This window comes from Furipterus horrens, unplaced genomic scaffold, assembly GCF_987537825.1.
Source record: "Furipterus horrens unplaced genomic scaffold, mFurHor1.1.pri manual_scaffold_8, whole genome shotgun sequence".
NCBI classification, from domain to species: domain Eukaryota; kingdom Metazoa; phylum Chordata; class Mammalia; order Chiroptera; family Furipteridae; genus Furipterus; species Furipterus horrens.
The window spans coordinates 89,904,798-89,920,666 of NW_028327178.1; the positions used below are offsets into that span (position 1 = coordinate 89,904,798).

The following is a 15,869-nucleotide window of genomic DNA, read 5'->3' on the forward strand; positions in this document are numbered from 1 at the left end:
CTAACAATGCTTCATTTATTCCGAGGGAGGAGCAGTGGAAAAAAGCCTGGGTTTGGAGCCAGACCAATCTGGGTCTGAATCTAGGTTTCACCGTGTACAAGCTACAGGACACTGGGCGTGGAACTTCATCTCTCCGAACCTCAGTTTCCTCATTGTAAAAGAAACTGGGGCCAACAGACCACTTACCATAGGCCAGTGGGAGAATTAAATGAGAAAATGCACAGAGTGCCTGACATGGGAACAGGTGCTCAGTAAATCGTAGTCACCATTATTCCCTTGGGATCTCTGAGAGGGATGTGTGAAAGATCAGCTTCATCCTTAACACAAAGGGACACACAGGCCCAGACTGGGCCCGGACTGGGCCCACCAGTGTCATCTGAGTATCTGCATGGGCCCAAAGCTCAGATGAGCCGAGTCTGTCCTGCCTTGCTTTTCTGTTTGTAAAGTCTTTGCTTCAAATCTTCCCAGGCTGGCTCTTTCTTCTTAATCTACTCTCAGGTCAAATGTCACCTCCTCAGAGAGGCCTTCCTTGACCTCCCTGTATAAAGTTGCTTCCCTAGGCACTCCATCACTCAGTTTCATTTTCTTTACATCATTTAACCTTCTATCTAAAACCATCTTGTTTGTTTGTTTCTCAGGCTAGCTGTCTTCCCCACTAAATAGAGTTCTATGAACGTAGTGTCCTTGACTGTCTTGTTTATCATAGCACCCCTGACACCTAGCACAGGACCCAGCATGTAGTATGTTTGATCAGTGGTTAGGAATCTGTGTACGTGGAGGGCCGACTGAAGTTATACATGGGTTTTCAACTGCGAGGGGAGGTCAGAGCCCCTAATCCCCTGCACTGTTCAAGCGTCAACTATAGCTGCTGCTCAATAAGCATCTGCTGAATCACCAAGTAAATGCACCTGGGATGGCCAACGGCTAACCTGACAGTGCCCCCCATACTTAATCCTCTACTCACTGTCAGTTCAAGGTCCTGGCTTCCATTCCAGGTGCTGGCACTGCTACCTGGGATTCAGTGGACTGACAGGTGGCCAAGATGGGCATCCATGCCTGGCAATGACTCATCTACTGAGATACCAGGGCTGCTGAGGACCTTGGAATCTTTCCTTGGCTTTCAAGGCTCCCACAAATCTGGCTCCAGCTGACCTCTCTGGCTTTATCACCTAGTAAGAAAGACCCTTCCACACATACTCCACAATGGCCTGCCACTGTTTATGGGTCTCTTATTGAGAGCCCATCCCAGTCTGCTTATCTTAGCTCACACAGACCCTCACCCCAACCCCTTGCTGAGAGCACCATCCCCTCTTTACCTGATGTCTGTGGTTAAGTCCCAGTACAAATCTCACCTCTTTTATAAAGTACTTCTCTTATTTGGCATCTAGCATCTATTGTTACCTTTCACAAAAATCTCTTTTTATGCTCCTTCTCTTTAATTCAATTGGAAGTGTCTTGAGAGCAGAATTGGGTCTTCAATGGCAATATCTGTTAATAAATCTTCATGGGAGGGGCCCTCTTTGAAACAAAGTTGGCTCAGTCCAGAGAGGGTTGAGGAGAGGGCCAGGCTCCTCCCTGCTGGACTGACAACTTTGGTAGATAAGGAGGAAGAGGAGATCATGCTGTCTCAGTCTAAGAGCCCAGCTGATGAGGCAGTGAGGAGGCTAACAAATCCAGCACTATCACATGCAGTCTGGGGCAATCCCAAGGTCATGTGCGTGACTGGGTTTTTGAGAAACCATTACTTTCAAGAATCCGGGCATAATTTAGTTACCAATTGTAAAGAATGGTAGAAAAACTTTGCTCAGTTCATAGGGACTTGTGTGGTATCCATTTCTGTGAACTAATCTCAGTTCTGGTTCCTGTCCTCTTACCCATACTCTCACTTGACCCCCACTAGGCACTTTATCCTTTTGGTTCTGTCCTTTGGTTTACTCCATCTTTTTGGAACTTTTCTAAGTTGCCTCCACCTCTTTGTAAAACAGAGTGAGGTTCCAATAAAAAAATAAGATTTGGTCCAGTTTTCTTTAAAATGCTACAATGGTGTACAAGAAATGATTTTCCAAACGACTCTATAACAATTAAATAATACATGTAAATCACTGAGTCCAGTGCTTGGCACTTGGTGAGCATTCCAAAGGTAAGGTGACAGAACACTGTCAGTTCTTATTAGCTTCTCTGGGCCTCAGTTTTCTCATGTGTAAATGAAAACAGTGTCTTAGGTTTTTTCACTTATTCAATCATTTATTCCAAAATCATTCACTGAATGTTTACTACCTGTAAGAAACAGTTCTAGGCACTAAAGATAAAATGGTGAACAAGCCAAAAAGTCCTTAATATCATGGAGTGTATATTCTAATAGAAGAGACAAACAAAAAGAAAACTTAAAATAGAGGTAGTGCTATGACGAAAACACAAGAAGGTAAAAGACTAGAGAGTGATTTAGAAGTAGCTCTGCTACTTTAGACCAAAGGTCAAAGAGAACCTCTCAGAGGACGTGACCTGTGAGCTGAGTCAACTGAAAAGAACCAACAAAGGCAACGAGGGGCAGAAGCATTCCTGGCAGAGGAAACAGCAAACTACAAAGTCCCTCAGGCAGAGACAAGCAGGAACCAGGAACAGCAGGAGCCCCCTGAGGCTTGAGTGCAGAGAGGGAGGGGTGGCGGGATGGAGGATGAAGAGGCTGCCAGTATCAGATCATAGAGGCCTGAGAGGCCTTGGTAAGGACTCTGGGTTTTATTCCAAGTGGGTGGAGGGTAGTAAGCAAGTTGTGATAAGTTCTGAACTTGGTTTTTAAAAGATCACTTCGGTTGCAGTGTTGGGGCAGAAGTGATTTTTTAAGGTTCTTTCCCCACTCCAAACGTCTTTTTCTCTGTCATTCTAGGCTCCCTTGAACTGGTTGCCTGAGCAGGAAAGATGATGTATCCTCCTCACTAGAGAGGAAGCCAAGGAGTGGTTTCTGCCCTGGGCAGGCGCAGGGAATCTGCCTCACCTAGTTCTGCAAGCAATGGAGGGAGTGGCCCAGTCAGGGAGGGGTGGGAACCCCAGCTCGGAATACATCCCTAAACCACGGGTATTGTTTCTGCCTCCAGTGTGAAGTTTCTGTAAATGACACAGTTCTTTGGAATGCCTCCCCCTCCACCCCAAATTTTCTGATTACAGAGGCATAGTTATACTCTGCATTCCTCCCACGATTTAGCTCAAATCTAGCCTATAGGAAATGGTCGATAAAGAGCTACTGATTGATTAGTGAAGAGAGTCATTAAGCAAATATTAATGAGTACTGAGTACTATGTTGGTCTCTGGGGATGCAAGGTGATTAAGATGGGTTTCTTCACTGAGCTCAGAATTCAGCAGACAGACCAAAAACCACAGACAGCTACAATGTTAGATACACAAGTAACAGGAGCAACATTTAGAACATGTGGGCTTTGGAGCCAGACTGCTTCTTTTCAATTCACGACTTCAGCACTTACTAGCTGTGCATCTTTGGACAAATTCCTTAACTTCCTTATGCCTCACTAAAATGAGAATAATAAGAGTACCTACCTCAATGGTACTGGTTTGAGAATTCAATGAATTAATAAATATGAAACTCTTAAGTGTAAGTGCTCAATAAACGTTAGCTATTACTAAAATTACTATAACATCTGTGCTAAGCTTGACATGTATGATCTTACTTCATCGTTACAAAAACCCTATGAGGCAGGTAGGGGAACTGAGGCTCAGAAAGGGAGAGGAATGTGTCATAATCAAACAGCTGCTACATGATAGGGGCCAGATACAAACTCAGCTCTGTCTGACTTCAGAGCCCAAAATTCAAATAATGAAATGACCCTATTCTCTTAAAAAGCCTCCAGCATAGTACAGGGGCCCCGTAAAAGGAACTGTGGCTATTATTCTGTTGTCCCTGAAGATCTTCCAATAGTAGGTGCTGTGGAGTCCACAGGAAAGGCCTCTTTCACCCTGACAGGGTCTGAGAGTTGTTCAAAGGTACTAACCTGAGTGCCAACTGCAGACTGCCCTGGAATTCCATGGATTCCCATCACTGAGACTTGGGGTACTAATTTGGAACCACAACCAAGTAATTCAGACTCAGAAACTGCCCCCAGGTGCCTAGACACCTGCAAGAATATGCAGGCTGTTTCCTCGAGGTTGACTTCTTGTCTGGCCCTTCATATCTTTCAGTTTCATTACTTAGCCACCAGCCTGGGGCCTCATACCTGCACCTGCTGCTGGACTCAGTCCCAGGGGACCCTGAGCCTTAGGCTTGGACCCCTCCCTGGACCCTGCCCCAAAGGGCCATTTCTGAGTGTCTACCTGGGGATTTTCTTGATATGGTAATCCTTAGGGTTCCATATGAATGTGGGAGCTGTGAGCAAAGGGAACATTTCTAGCTTGGTGTTCTTGTTCTGACTGAAGTAAGCACGGGGTTAAGGCCTGCTGTGCCTCACAGTTTTATGTTTAAGCAGACTGATCCTGGCTGAATCAGAGCTCCCACCCAGCACTACCCCCTATACGGACAAGAACATCCTGGAGTTAGGAATTAATACTCATTTTTACTTCCCATTTGAGTCATACTCAGAAGCCTGGCCTTGCCTGGTAATTTGACTACAGAAGGCAACTGATGGCTGAATCAATGAATGATCAAACTTCACAGTGAGAGGAAAAGGGAAGACCCAGCTTTGGTAAGCTTTTACTCTACATGAGGCACTGTGTATACACCATTCATCATTATGAATGTTTGTTAACTCAGTTACTAAACACTTAGCCACCAAGTGCTAGGCTTAATAGTAGCTGATAACAGTGATTGAGACAGTTTCCATCTTCAATCAGCTCAGAGTACCTTGCTTAACCCTTTCTCCCAGCAAGCTTGTGAAATGAGTATTATTTCCAATTTATAGATGTCCAGGCTTAGAGAAATAAAAGTAGCTTGTCCAAAGTCAAGCCACGTAAGTGAGAGAGCTAGGATATTGCTTCCACTCAAAAAATGCTTGTTGGTTGCCCTGGCCAGGTGGGTCAGTTGGCTAGAGCGTCACCCCATGCACCAAAGGGTTGTGGGTTCAATCCCCAGTCAGGGCCCATACCTAGGTTTCAGGATCAATCCCTGGTCACAGCACATATGGGAGGCAACCGCAACCGATCGATGTTTCTTTCTCCCTCTCTCCTCCCCTCGCCTCTAAAATCAATAAACATATCCTGGAGTGAGGATTTTTTTTAAAAAGCTTGTTGGCTGAATGAATGAATGACACAGCTATGGCTGTGACCTCAGTCAAGGAGCAGCAACAAGACCAAACATTTATAGTTCTCAAAGTGCTTTTTCATTTATCATTTCCTTAGGCCTTGCAGCGAGCCCATGAGTGAGGCAAGTCGGGTGTTATCTTTCTTCAACAGATGAGGCAACAGGCAGAGCTTGGGCAAGAGACTTATGGCCACAAAGCAACCAAGGAATGGGGCCATCCTGGAAAAACTCCAGAGCCTCCACAACACCTTGTTTAATCACTCAAAAACACATGCCAAACCCCTACTATGTGCTAGGCATGCTCCTACACACTTGAAATACTTAATCCACTCAGTCAACAAATATGATTGAGCGCCTTCTATATTCTAGGTTCTGTGGCAGGATCTAGGGATATAGCAGTAAATGAAGCAGAGGAAGAGGTCCCTGTTTATTCGAGGCACTTGGCAAAGATCGGAGAAAATAAGCCCTGTTGCCAAATGACTACTCTGCAACACTGGCCAACCCTTACAGTGTACAAAGCATGACTTGGGGACCTTGTTGTGGAGGAGGTTGGGAGACAAGGTTCAGTCACAGTACCGAGCCTCAGGAATCTTAAGATCTTCAAGCCCCTGGTTCAAAAGATATCCACATACTCGATCAGCCTAAAAGTTCACTTTTAAAGAGTAGCTCCAATAGCAATGACAGCAACTTGATCACCTGTGAAGGCAACTTGATAAAGCAGTAATAGTAGCTGCCATACTGGGTAGTAATTACTATATGCCAGGCTCCATGCTAAATGCTCCATGTATCTTACCAGTTATTTTCATGCTTATACAAGAGAAAACTAAGGCTGGGGGAGATTAAGTAATTTTCCCAAGGATAACTATATAGCAAAGTTGGATTCGGCATTGGTTTGTCATATTTTGTACCTGACTCTTAACACTGATGGAATTCCTCCCAGGGAGGCACTGTAGAGGCAGACATCAAGAACACCAGGAGCAGCTGCCGCCTGGAGGGCTAGTGCCTCCACAGCCCCCAACAGACTCTTCCACACTCCACTGAGATGAGAAGGCAAGGTGGGAATGGTTAGGCATGCTCAAGCTATCCCTAGCTTTCCTTTCCTGCCGAACCTAAAGGAAAGAAGCTTGTAACCTCCATTTGCCACCTACCAAGCTCCCAGGAAGAGACAGAAGGAGACAGGGCAGAGCAGTCTTTCTTCCCTGGGATGGGGTGGGGAGCACACCAGGGAAGAAGGGAAGAAGCCTGATTGGTTCTTTACTCTCTTGGGCAAGCAGCTTGTACATGTGATATGGTGTGTGTCCTTCACATGGAACCGCCTTGGGGGGAATATCAGGGTACCTTTTGGACCCAAGAAGTCTCAAAGGGGAGAGATTGGTACAACCCTGAACTACAAGCTTAGCTAACAATTTCTAAGCATTGTAACTAGGTCATCAGGTTCCTGGAGAAGCCAGCTGTGACTGGGGGGTGGGAAGGGAAATTTTGCAGCCTACCAAGATCCCTACTTCCCTTCAGGCCCCACCCTCCCCGAAATCTGCACCTGTTCCCAAATCGACCCCTTCCCCCAGCTGGGCCCAGCTGTCAACGGCTTCTAATGCCCCACCCTAGACTTCCACAAGCAGAAACCACGAAGAGGAGGGGTAGGGGGGTCGCTTTGGGGCAGGAGGCACCTTATTGCCACCTGAGCTCTTCAGAAGGGAGCTTGGGGCAGGGAAGGAGCGGCCTCTCCTAGAGGGTATTTCTTGCTCCACTACGGCAGCAAGAAAGCTGGGCCCCTTTGGGCCTGCCCAGGGTACCTTCCTGGCATTGTTGTCACAGGTGGCAGGAGACAGGTGATGTTTACCCTGCTGAGACCAGAATTGCCAAAAGGCTTCAATCAAGTCTTTGAATCTGCACCTGGCTCTGAGCCCCAAAATAACAACCAGGGCAGCCTACCTGATCTGCAGGTTGCAGGTGCCTCTGGTTTTTATCTCCCTGCAGCTCTGTCTACTGAGTCCTGGCTGGCAAGGGATTCTCTTTCCCAGGATTTACTGAAGACCTGGGTGCATCCCTCTGGTGTTGGGTCTCATCCCATTGGAATCACCTCTACCATCAATCATCTCCATCCCTCTTTGCAGAGGCCTCCATCAGTCACTGCTCCTTTTTCATGACCTGCTTTGATGACAACCCACACTGTTCAGCCAGTCTGCCTCCTGACCGTCCCCCAAATGCTTCATACACAATCCATCTTCCAGATCTGTCTGGGTGGTTCTTACCTACCGAGCCCATCCTTGCCACATTCTTTTCACCTATTGAAAGCCTTCATAGCCCCCATCTTCCTAACAGATCATAATAATGGCTTACATTGACTAAGCATACTGTATGTATGACAGGCACTATGCTAGGTGCGCTACAGACTCACTCATGCAAACAAATATCTGTTAAGTGTCTCCTATAGGAAAAGCACTCTGCTAAATGCTGGGGGTGAAGGTAAAAATGAGACAAAGCCCCCATACTCTGAGTTTAGGTTTTACTGGAGGAGATGCACAGTAAACATGTAAACATGGGTAGCTTCTGTCAAGGTGTTATCTGAGTTGAGACCTAAATAAGAAGACAGCCCTGCCCTGGCTGGTTTGGCTCAGTGGATTGAGCACTGGCCGGCAAACTGAAGAGTCACTGGTTAGATTCCTGGTCAGGATGCATGCCTGGAATATGCGCCAGGTCCCCTGCGTGGAAGAAGCAACCATTCAATGTTTCTCTCCCTCTCTTTCTCCCTCCCATCCCTTCTCTCTGAAAATAGTCTTAAAAGAAAAAAAAGGGCTGCCCTAAACCTAATCACATGTAGGGGAGGAGTGATCCAGGTAGAAGAAAAACAGAACCTATGAGAAAGAGACCTTTGTTATTATCTTCACTGAGGGATGACTATTATCTTCATTTTACAGATGAGGAAACTGAGGACTCAGTGTGAATTACACAAAGCCACACTGCTGAGAAAACTATTATTCAAGCCCCTAGTGACCTTTCCCCTTTCTGACACTCCACAACTGGCACAGAAGAGGGTCTGGGTTGGTGATATGGCTGGTGACGGAGAGGGTACACACTGATGATACAGGCTGGGGATGGAGGCCTCTGGGTCATCAACTGAGTAGCTGATGGTGGAAGTGGGCCAGTTTGGCAAGGGTCCAGGAGGGCCGTGTACGATGTACCCAGTGGGTCTGTCTTCTTTGGCTTCTGGAGTCTACACCACGGATTTGGCACAGTTTGCCTGGAACTATTCACTCAGTGTTTTGGGTACTGCTTCAAATGAGCTTGCTTCCTTAGGGACAGAGACATTTTTGTAGCCTAACCTGCATCTAATAATAACAACCCTTCATGTTCATTGAGCAGACCCCGGCTGAGCCCTTGCCGAACCCCAGGCCCTTTGCCAAGTACTCAGGGTGAAATAAGCCAGTCTGGGCCTGCAAAGAAGCTATGATGCAGTGGCTCGAAGGTAGGGTTTGGCACCAGATATATATGAGTACAAGATGTACAAGGTGTTACTGTGGATGTGTTATAGAGCCTCTTGAAGCTCTGAATTCTCCATCTTCACATCAGAGCAGTTGTGAGGACCAATCAAGATGATTAAGCCAAGGGTATAAAAAAAGCACCTGGCACAAAGCCAACACTCAATAGAGTATCTCTTATTATTACTAAAAAACACTTTTGTGTTTCACTTTCTCGTTTAAGCCTTGCGTACTCTGGTAGGTTGGTATTACTCCCTGATTTATGAATGAGAATTTGAAGCCAATTTGCCTAGCGTTACGCCACCGGCAAGAAATCAAACTAAGTTTCAAATTGGAGTTGAGTTTTATCTATGGGTGTACTGAAGGTGATCAATACATACTAACTAGAATAAACTTTGTCTGGCATGTCCAGGAACTGAGGAGACAGATCGGTGATGCACATAGCCTGATGGCAGAAGGACACCAGCCAGGGCCAAGGTGTGGGGAATAAAAACAGAATACGGAGGCATGAAACCCAGTCCCGCTCACTGCGATATCCACAGTCTCTGCAGCATTTAGCACATAAAAAGCATTCATCAGTACTGGCTGATTTAACAAATGGAAAACTCTGAAGACAGCTCTGAAAAATGAACCAGCCTTAGGGAAGGTAGGCACCATCGATAACACCTGCCTTACAAGCCAGAACACTGATTCTAAGTCTGCCTCTGTTATTTACCGTGGGACAAGCCCAACACCTTAGTTACTACCCTGAAATGAAACTGACCATACCCACCTAACCTACCTCACTATAAAATGAGGTATACAAACAAGTCTGGTAAATTATAAAGTGTTATCATGCACATAAAAGCAAGTATCATCAGACTACTAAGGCAGTAAAATATGAAATCAAACACCTCGAGTTTGAATCCCAGATCCTCCTGGTACTAGCCTATGAGGCCCTGAGCATGCCCCTGTTCTCTGAGCCTCAGATTTCTCAACCATAAAATAAAGATACCACCATCCTTGTAGGGTTTTTAAGAAATATGGCTGCTGGGCTGGGGCAGGATTAAAAATAACATAAGCTTTGGAGACAAACTTGGTTTTAAAGACAGATCTGCCTCTTGCTAACTGATTCCTTCCAAATCTGTTGGGATAGTAACACAGAGACGATGTTGGTAAAAAGTCTGCCACACAGTGAGCACTGGATAAAGGCCAACAATCACCTTGACACTGGAACACTATGGGCACGAGGCAGTGTAGAGTTTAAAAGTCAGACCTTGGAAGCTACCCTCCCAGGCTTTGCCACTAACTGTGTGCTACCTTGCATAAGCTGCTTATAACCTCTCTGTACCTCAGTTTCCTCATTTGGATAATAATAGTACCAACTTCAGGGTATTGTCATGCGAATAGAATAAATTAATACATGTAGAGCACTTGAAACAATGCTTGGCATAGAGTAAGCACTTGGTAAATGTTAGGTGCTATTAATAGTGATGTTAACAATAATATTAATCACCAGGTGGAATAAGAGAGAGAGAGAGAGAGAGACTGTTTAATCCTGGGACATGGGCATCCCATGGAGAAATTCAAGGTAAGTCCCTCGGCAGTTGTTTCTGGGGAAGCTCTTAGCCTCTGAGAAAAACTTTTTTATGGAAAGGAACTGAGGCTGGGGGCTCCTGAGCAAAAAATTCCCAGTCCCACTGACCAAGAGGCCAGCCTCTAGGGAGGCAAGTCAGGCTCCTTGGAAGGGACACTGTGTTCCCAGCCGCCTGACTCAGGGGAACAAAGGCACGTGTGTGGGGCCAGGGAGGAGGGAGGGGAATGTTTCCCTTTCAAGAGCAGAACAAAGGATCTGAGGCATAGTTGAGTGCGTTCCAATCCCCTCCCAAGCTATCTCCCATGCCTCATATGACTGTCCAACAAGGTTTTCAACCTGGCTTCCTCCTGAAAGGTTCCTGGGTGGGGGTAGGGGTGGTGGGGTGGTGACGGTGGGGGTGACAGGCTCCACTTCACTCTACCCTCTGTCATCAGTTTCCGAGAGGCAGGATTTATATGTGCCAAACCTCTAAGATCTCTTAGGAGTCTCCATCCTGTGCAGGGGTAGGTGGAGACCCCTGGGGGAACTCAGGGTTAATGGATGACATAAGGCACTGCAAGTGACAGGCTTAATGTCCCTCTAGGGAAAGTCCAAGACTGAAACTGCTACTGAGTGAAGGAGCCATGGAGGGAACCCAGGAGTTCTGACCAACTCCTAGCATGGAGTTTAGGGAAAAGATCTGATATAAGTAAGTAGAAATGCATTTTATTAATCTTGAAGAGGATGATCAGATGCTGGAGAGAGAAGCTGAGTGAAAGGTGAAGGCGGAGGAAGAAAAGAAAGCAACTGACAAGGGGAAAGGGCGGGACATGTCCAAAAATGTAGTCTGGGGGTGGGGGGAGGCTTTAGGAACATTACTTTCCAGTTTCCATACTCTCGCCAGCAGGAATCTGGCTGCTGGGTTGGGACAGGAAGCAGTCCATGGAAGTCATGGCAATGGCATTTCCTGAAGAGCAAGAGAAAAACCTCTAGTTCCGAGGGGAGCTCTGGAGTCTGCCCAAAAAGTGCTGTAGCTTGGAGGTAGCTGTAAGGCATCAGCGTGGCCTGTGAGTCTCATCGGGGATGAAACCAAGTAGCTGAAAATTCCAAAGACAGTTTCTTTCTTCAAAAAACTATTTGCAAAAATCAATATGTAATAAATGGGAAGCCAGATGACGTGGCTAAAGAAGCCCTAGGGTGCAGCTGCTGTTTGCCACTGATTCTAATAATCACTACTCTGAGAGCCTTAGACTTGCTCTAACTCACTGAATCCTCTGAAAACGGCACTATTATAGCCATTTACAAGTTAAAAGGCTTGCCCAAGGTTGCATAGCAAGTAAGTTGCCAAGTCCTTATTTGAAAGTTGAAACCCTGCATCTTCCTCCTGATTTAACCTTGGACAAGTTGCTTCATCTTTCTCAGCCTGATTCCCCCCAGCTCACCTCCCTGGGTGGCCACAAGCATCAAAAAGGCAAGGTGGACATGAAAGCACTAAGCCAGTAAAAGTGCTACATAAATCTGGAGTATTATTAGTGTGGGGTCAGTGGTAAACTACCCTACATTGATACTGAGATTAGTTAATTTTTTGTAGTTAAAGTACTGCAGCTGCTGATAGAAAAGAGCCATCCTAAAACATAACTAATGTGAAATGTGCAATAATGATGGAATCTGCAACAAGGCCTAAGGCCAGTGAGAACCAACATTCCTAGCATGTCCACTTCAACCCTCCATCTTGCAGATGGGAAAACTGGGGCTTGGGACTGAAGTGACATGGCCAAGGTGACAGTGAGTTGGAGCAGATTGAGAGTACAACTGGGATCCTGACTCTAAGACCATGGTTTGTACCAACATGGCACAGAAACACCATACTGCTCTGACAGGAACCACAGGTAGGGCCTGTCTGCCATGAGATGTGCTGGAGGGTCACTAATGCATCCAAAAAAAAGGAGAATGGATACTAATGATCGATACTAATGATTCCGCGAATGGGTTTCCGACAGGAGTTTGTTCTGCGGCACAGATGATAATTACAATACCAACATGTGCCAGGATCTATGCATCTCAGGCACACCTCATTAAGTCTTTGCCATCACCTTTTGAGGAGGTATTATTCCCCCTAAGGTTCAGAAAATCAAGGAGCTAGCCAGCCCAAGGTCACACAGCTAGCTGTGGATGAGCTGGGGCCTGAATCCAGACATGTGACAGTTATTCAGACAAAAATATTGCTAGAGTGGAGGAGGACCATTCAGGATACCACATTTGAGAGAACCATCCCTGAAGAACACCTATCTTATTTAACCCTCATTCTGGGATCTCTGGTGAAAAAAAACATGGCTTCCAAAGTGGTTGGACCCATCAATAGACTGTGTGCAAGCCTGGTCTTTACTTTTTAGTCCCTTTCTACCTCTACCTCCTGATCTAAGTCACTACTTATCTCACCTAGCAGCTGCACCAGCCTCTTCATGGGCTCCTGGCTACCACCCTTGCAGAATTCAGATCATTTCACCTCTGCTCCCAACTTCCTGGCCTCTGTCACTCAACCAAAGCTAAGTCCTCGTCAAGGCCTATAATGCCCTATGTGGTCTGGTCCCTGACTATTTCTCCCAACCTCTCTCCACTCTCACTTCCAACCACCCTCCTTACTGTTTCTTTTCCAGCTGCATTGGCCTTCTTGCTTATTCTTGAACATGCCAAGCATACTTACTCCTGAATGCCATTTCTTCTGCTTATTAACACTCTTTCCACATTGTTCACTCCCTCATCTTCCTCAGGTCTTGCCTCAAATACTACCTCTTGGTGATGTCTGCCTTGAGCCCTCTTAAAACTGCAGCCCCACCTCCACTGCTAGGCATGTCCTATGCCTCAACCTGCTTTATTTTCTTCATAGCACTTACTATTACCTATGTGTATGTGTGTGTATATATGTGTGTGTGTGTATACAGTGTGTATGCATACATACAAGGATATACAGGTATATATGCATGCATATATGTGTAATTACATGTTTACTGTCTTTCCCCACTAGAATGTGAGCTCCACAAGGGCAGAAAATTTGTTTTATTTAATGCTGTACCTCTGGTATCTGGGATAGTTTGGCACATAGCAGAATCTCAGTAAATACTGTTTGAATCAATGAAAGTGATTAGGTAAATGGCAAGTCCCATTACCATTATTCTGGTTTGATAAGTGGCTGTTTCTTCAGAAATTCAGTGGGTATCTCTTTCACTAGGTACCCACTATGCCTAAGACCTCTGCTCAGTGCTGAGGAAATAAGTACAGACAAACAAATGTGGACTAGGACACTCAGGACATTCCTAAAGCTGAGAGAGAGATGGCAGTTTTACAAATGTCTTCTTTACACTAACTTAAACTCTACCACTGTTATTTTCCTCTCATTTATCCAAGTTCTGCTAGGTACTATACCAATAAAAAGACTAAGCCCCGCTTCCTTCAGATATTTGAAACCAGTGATCATATTCTCCTGGGTCTTCTCTTCCCCAGGCTAAACAAAAAGACCCAGTGGGATTGTGTGACTCGGTCTGCCAACTGGGAATGGGGAAGACAGACTGTCGGCTGGAGGAACAGAAAAGAAGCGTATCCAGGAGCAGAGTGACTCCTTCAAAGAAAAGAGAGGGAGCCCTTAGGGAGGACTCAGTGGAATTAGGCTGGAGGTTGGGGATGGGGACAGGGTCCTGCTAATTAATGTAAGAGAAGATTATGTTTCTGTAGAAGAGCAGCCCATTGGGAATTACCTCTAAACCTATCCATACTAAACCCCAGAAAAAACACAGTTGCCGAAAGCAACCCCATGATGAAAGGCTGAGGGTGTAGAATACTCTCAAGCCCACTGGCCTCAGGACAGATGCTGTGTGGGAAGAGACAGCTAACAATTGCTGCTTCTGGCAGCCCAAACATCTGGCAACTGCCTGCACAAAAGTCAAGAAAACCCTTTGAGTTCTGTTGGGGCCCCCTGAAAAAATACCTGGGTAATTTTCTACCAGAAGCTGAAGGGCTTCATGGGGCTACTGGGGAGATTTGTCCTAGGAAGTCTGGAAAACCCTGTGATGGTGACAAGAGTTTTAATAGCAACCTAAAATGCACATCTCTCTCACTCTGGACCTGAATGAGATTACTAAAAATTTCCACATTTGGGGTTTCTAATGGGGTTTCCCCAAGAAAACCGCAGAACTGCCAAAGCTACTGAGATCTGAAAAGGTCGCTGAGGTATTACAGCTAAACATGTATCTATGCCAAAGCCGCCAGCACAGGCAAGAAGAAACCTACAGAAAGTAGAAGATCAGAGCCATGAAAACTGGGAAAGGCCAACAAAGTGCTTTCTCTCCCACACACTGTTCACTGCTCTCGACAGTGGTGTTTCCCTCTAGCTGTGGGATTTCCTAGGGACAGCAATCCAAAATGTCCTGGCCCACCAGGGTCCTCACACCATAACCATCCACATACCCATTGGAAAGCTCCAGAAACACTTTGTTCCTCCAGGAAAGGTCACATCATATAACCTTCTGGGTGACTATGTCAGGGGCTGACTTTATTTCTTCAGAAACTCTGGGGGCAAAGTTCAGTCTTCTGAGGCAGGTAATCTATTCATTAAAAGGGGTACTTCCAGCCACCCTACAATTAAGGTCCAGGAAGGGCCTCTGTCTATATCCTTTACTAGAGTCAAGCTATGGCAGGTGGCTATCATTACTCCATTTTATAGGTGGAAGAGACAGAGGGACAAGTGACAAACAGGTTCAGCATCTTGCCAGGTGACTCCAGGCAAGCAGTGGTGTGACTATGAGTCTGGAATTCCCGTCCTTGGAGCATTCCCCACAATTAAGTAGACATACCTGGAGCAGGCCACCTCCTTGCCACATGCACATAATTCTTATCTATTGGTAGGACCTGAGAGGGTCTAACAATGAAAAACTTAACAAGAAGTCCACTCTGACTGGGCAAACCTTTGAGACCCATTTGAGTTTTACCAGTGCCAGAATCTGAGGCTACACATGCCTTTGGGAATCTGCTACTGCCAACAAAGGCACTGCTCTTCCTGCAGCTAACTAAACAATGCCAGGATCACACAGACCAGAGTGAGCACCTCCACAGGCATGTTTTATTTGGCCCAACAGCATCTCTGGCTTTCTGTGCTAGTATGCTGGGGTCACTTTATTACTCCTTGGAGAACCTGATATGGATGGGAAGAGTTTAGGCTTTGAAGTCAGGCCAACCTACATGTAACTTCTCATTCAGTCACTTAACTGGCTAAGGGATACCTGAGGCCAATCACTTAGCTTCACAGGTAAACTGGGAATAAACCTACCTACCTTGGAAAGTTACCATGTGGAAGATATAAAATAGCATGTCATTTCCATGAGGAAAGATACTATGTCTGGCTTATGGCTAGCACCTAACACAGTGCATGCCTCATAGTAGATGCTCGATAAAATTATGGTTGCGTAAGTAAAAGACTTAACTAACATAGTGCCTTGAACATAAGATGTACTCCATAAAAGCTCATTTCCTTTCCTTTTCCTGTAAGGATGTTAAATTTAGAGACTACCCTAGGATGGAATGACCCATAATTCCTACACTC

At 45.8% G+C, this 15,869-nt stretch overlaps 1 protein-coding gene and 1 long non-coding RNA gene across 6 annotated transcripts in view; one reads left to right on the forward strand and one right to left on the reverse strand.

Moving 5' to 3' along the window:
• Window positions 1-15,869, reverse strand: part of BCL2L1 (BCL2 like 1) — a 46,704-nt gene that overhangs the window by 26,235 nt on the left and 4,600 nt on the right. The window lies entirely within an intron of this gene.
• LOC150003394 (uncharacterized) lies at window positions 2,568-3,602 on the forward strand. The gene is made up of 2 exons (XR_016512662.1): window positions 2,568-2,720; window positions 2,885-3,602. It is a non-coding gene; the product is annotated as an uncharacterized LOC150003394 (long non-coding RNA).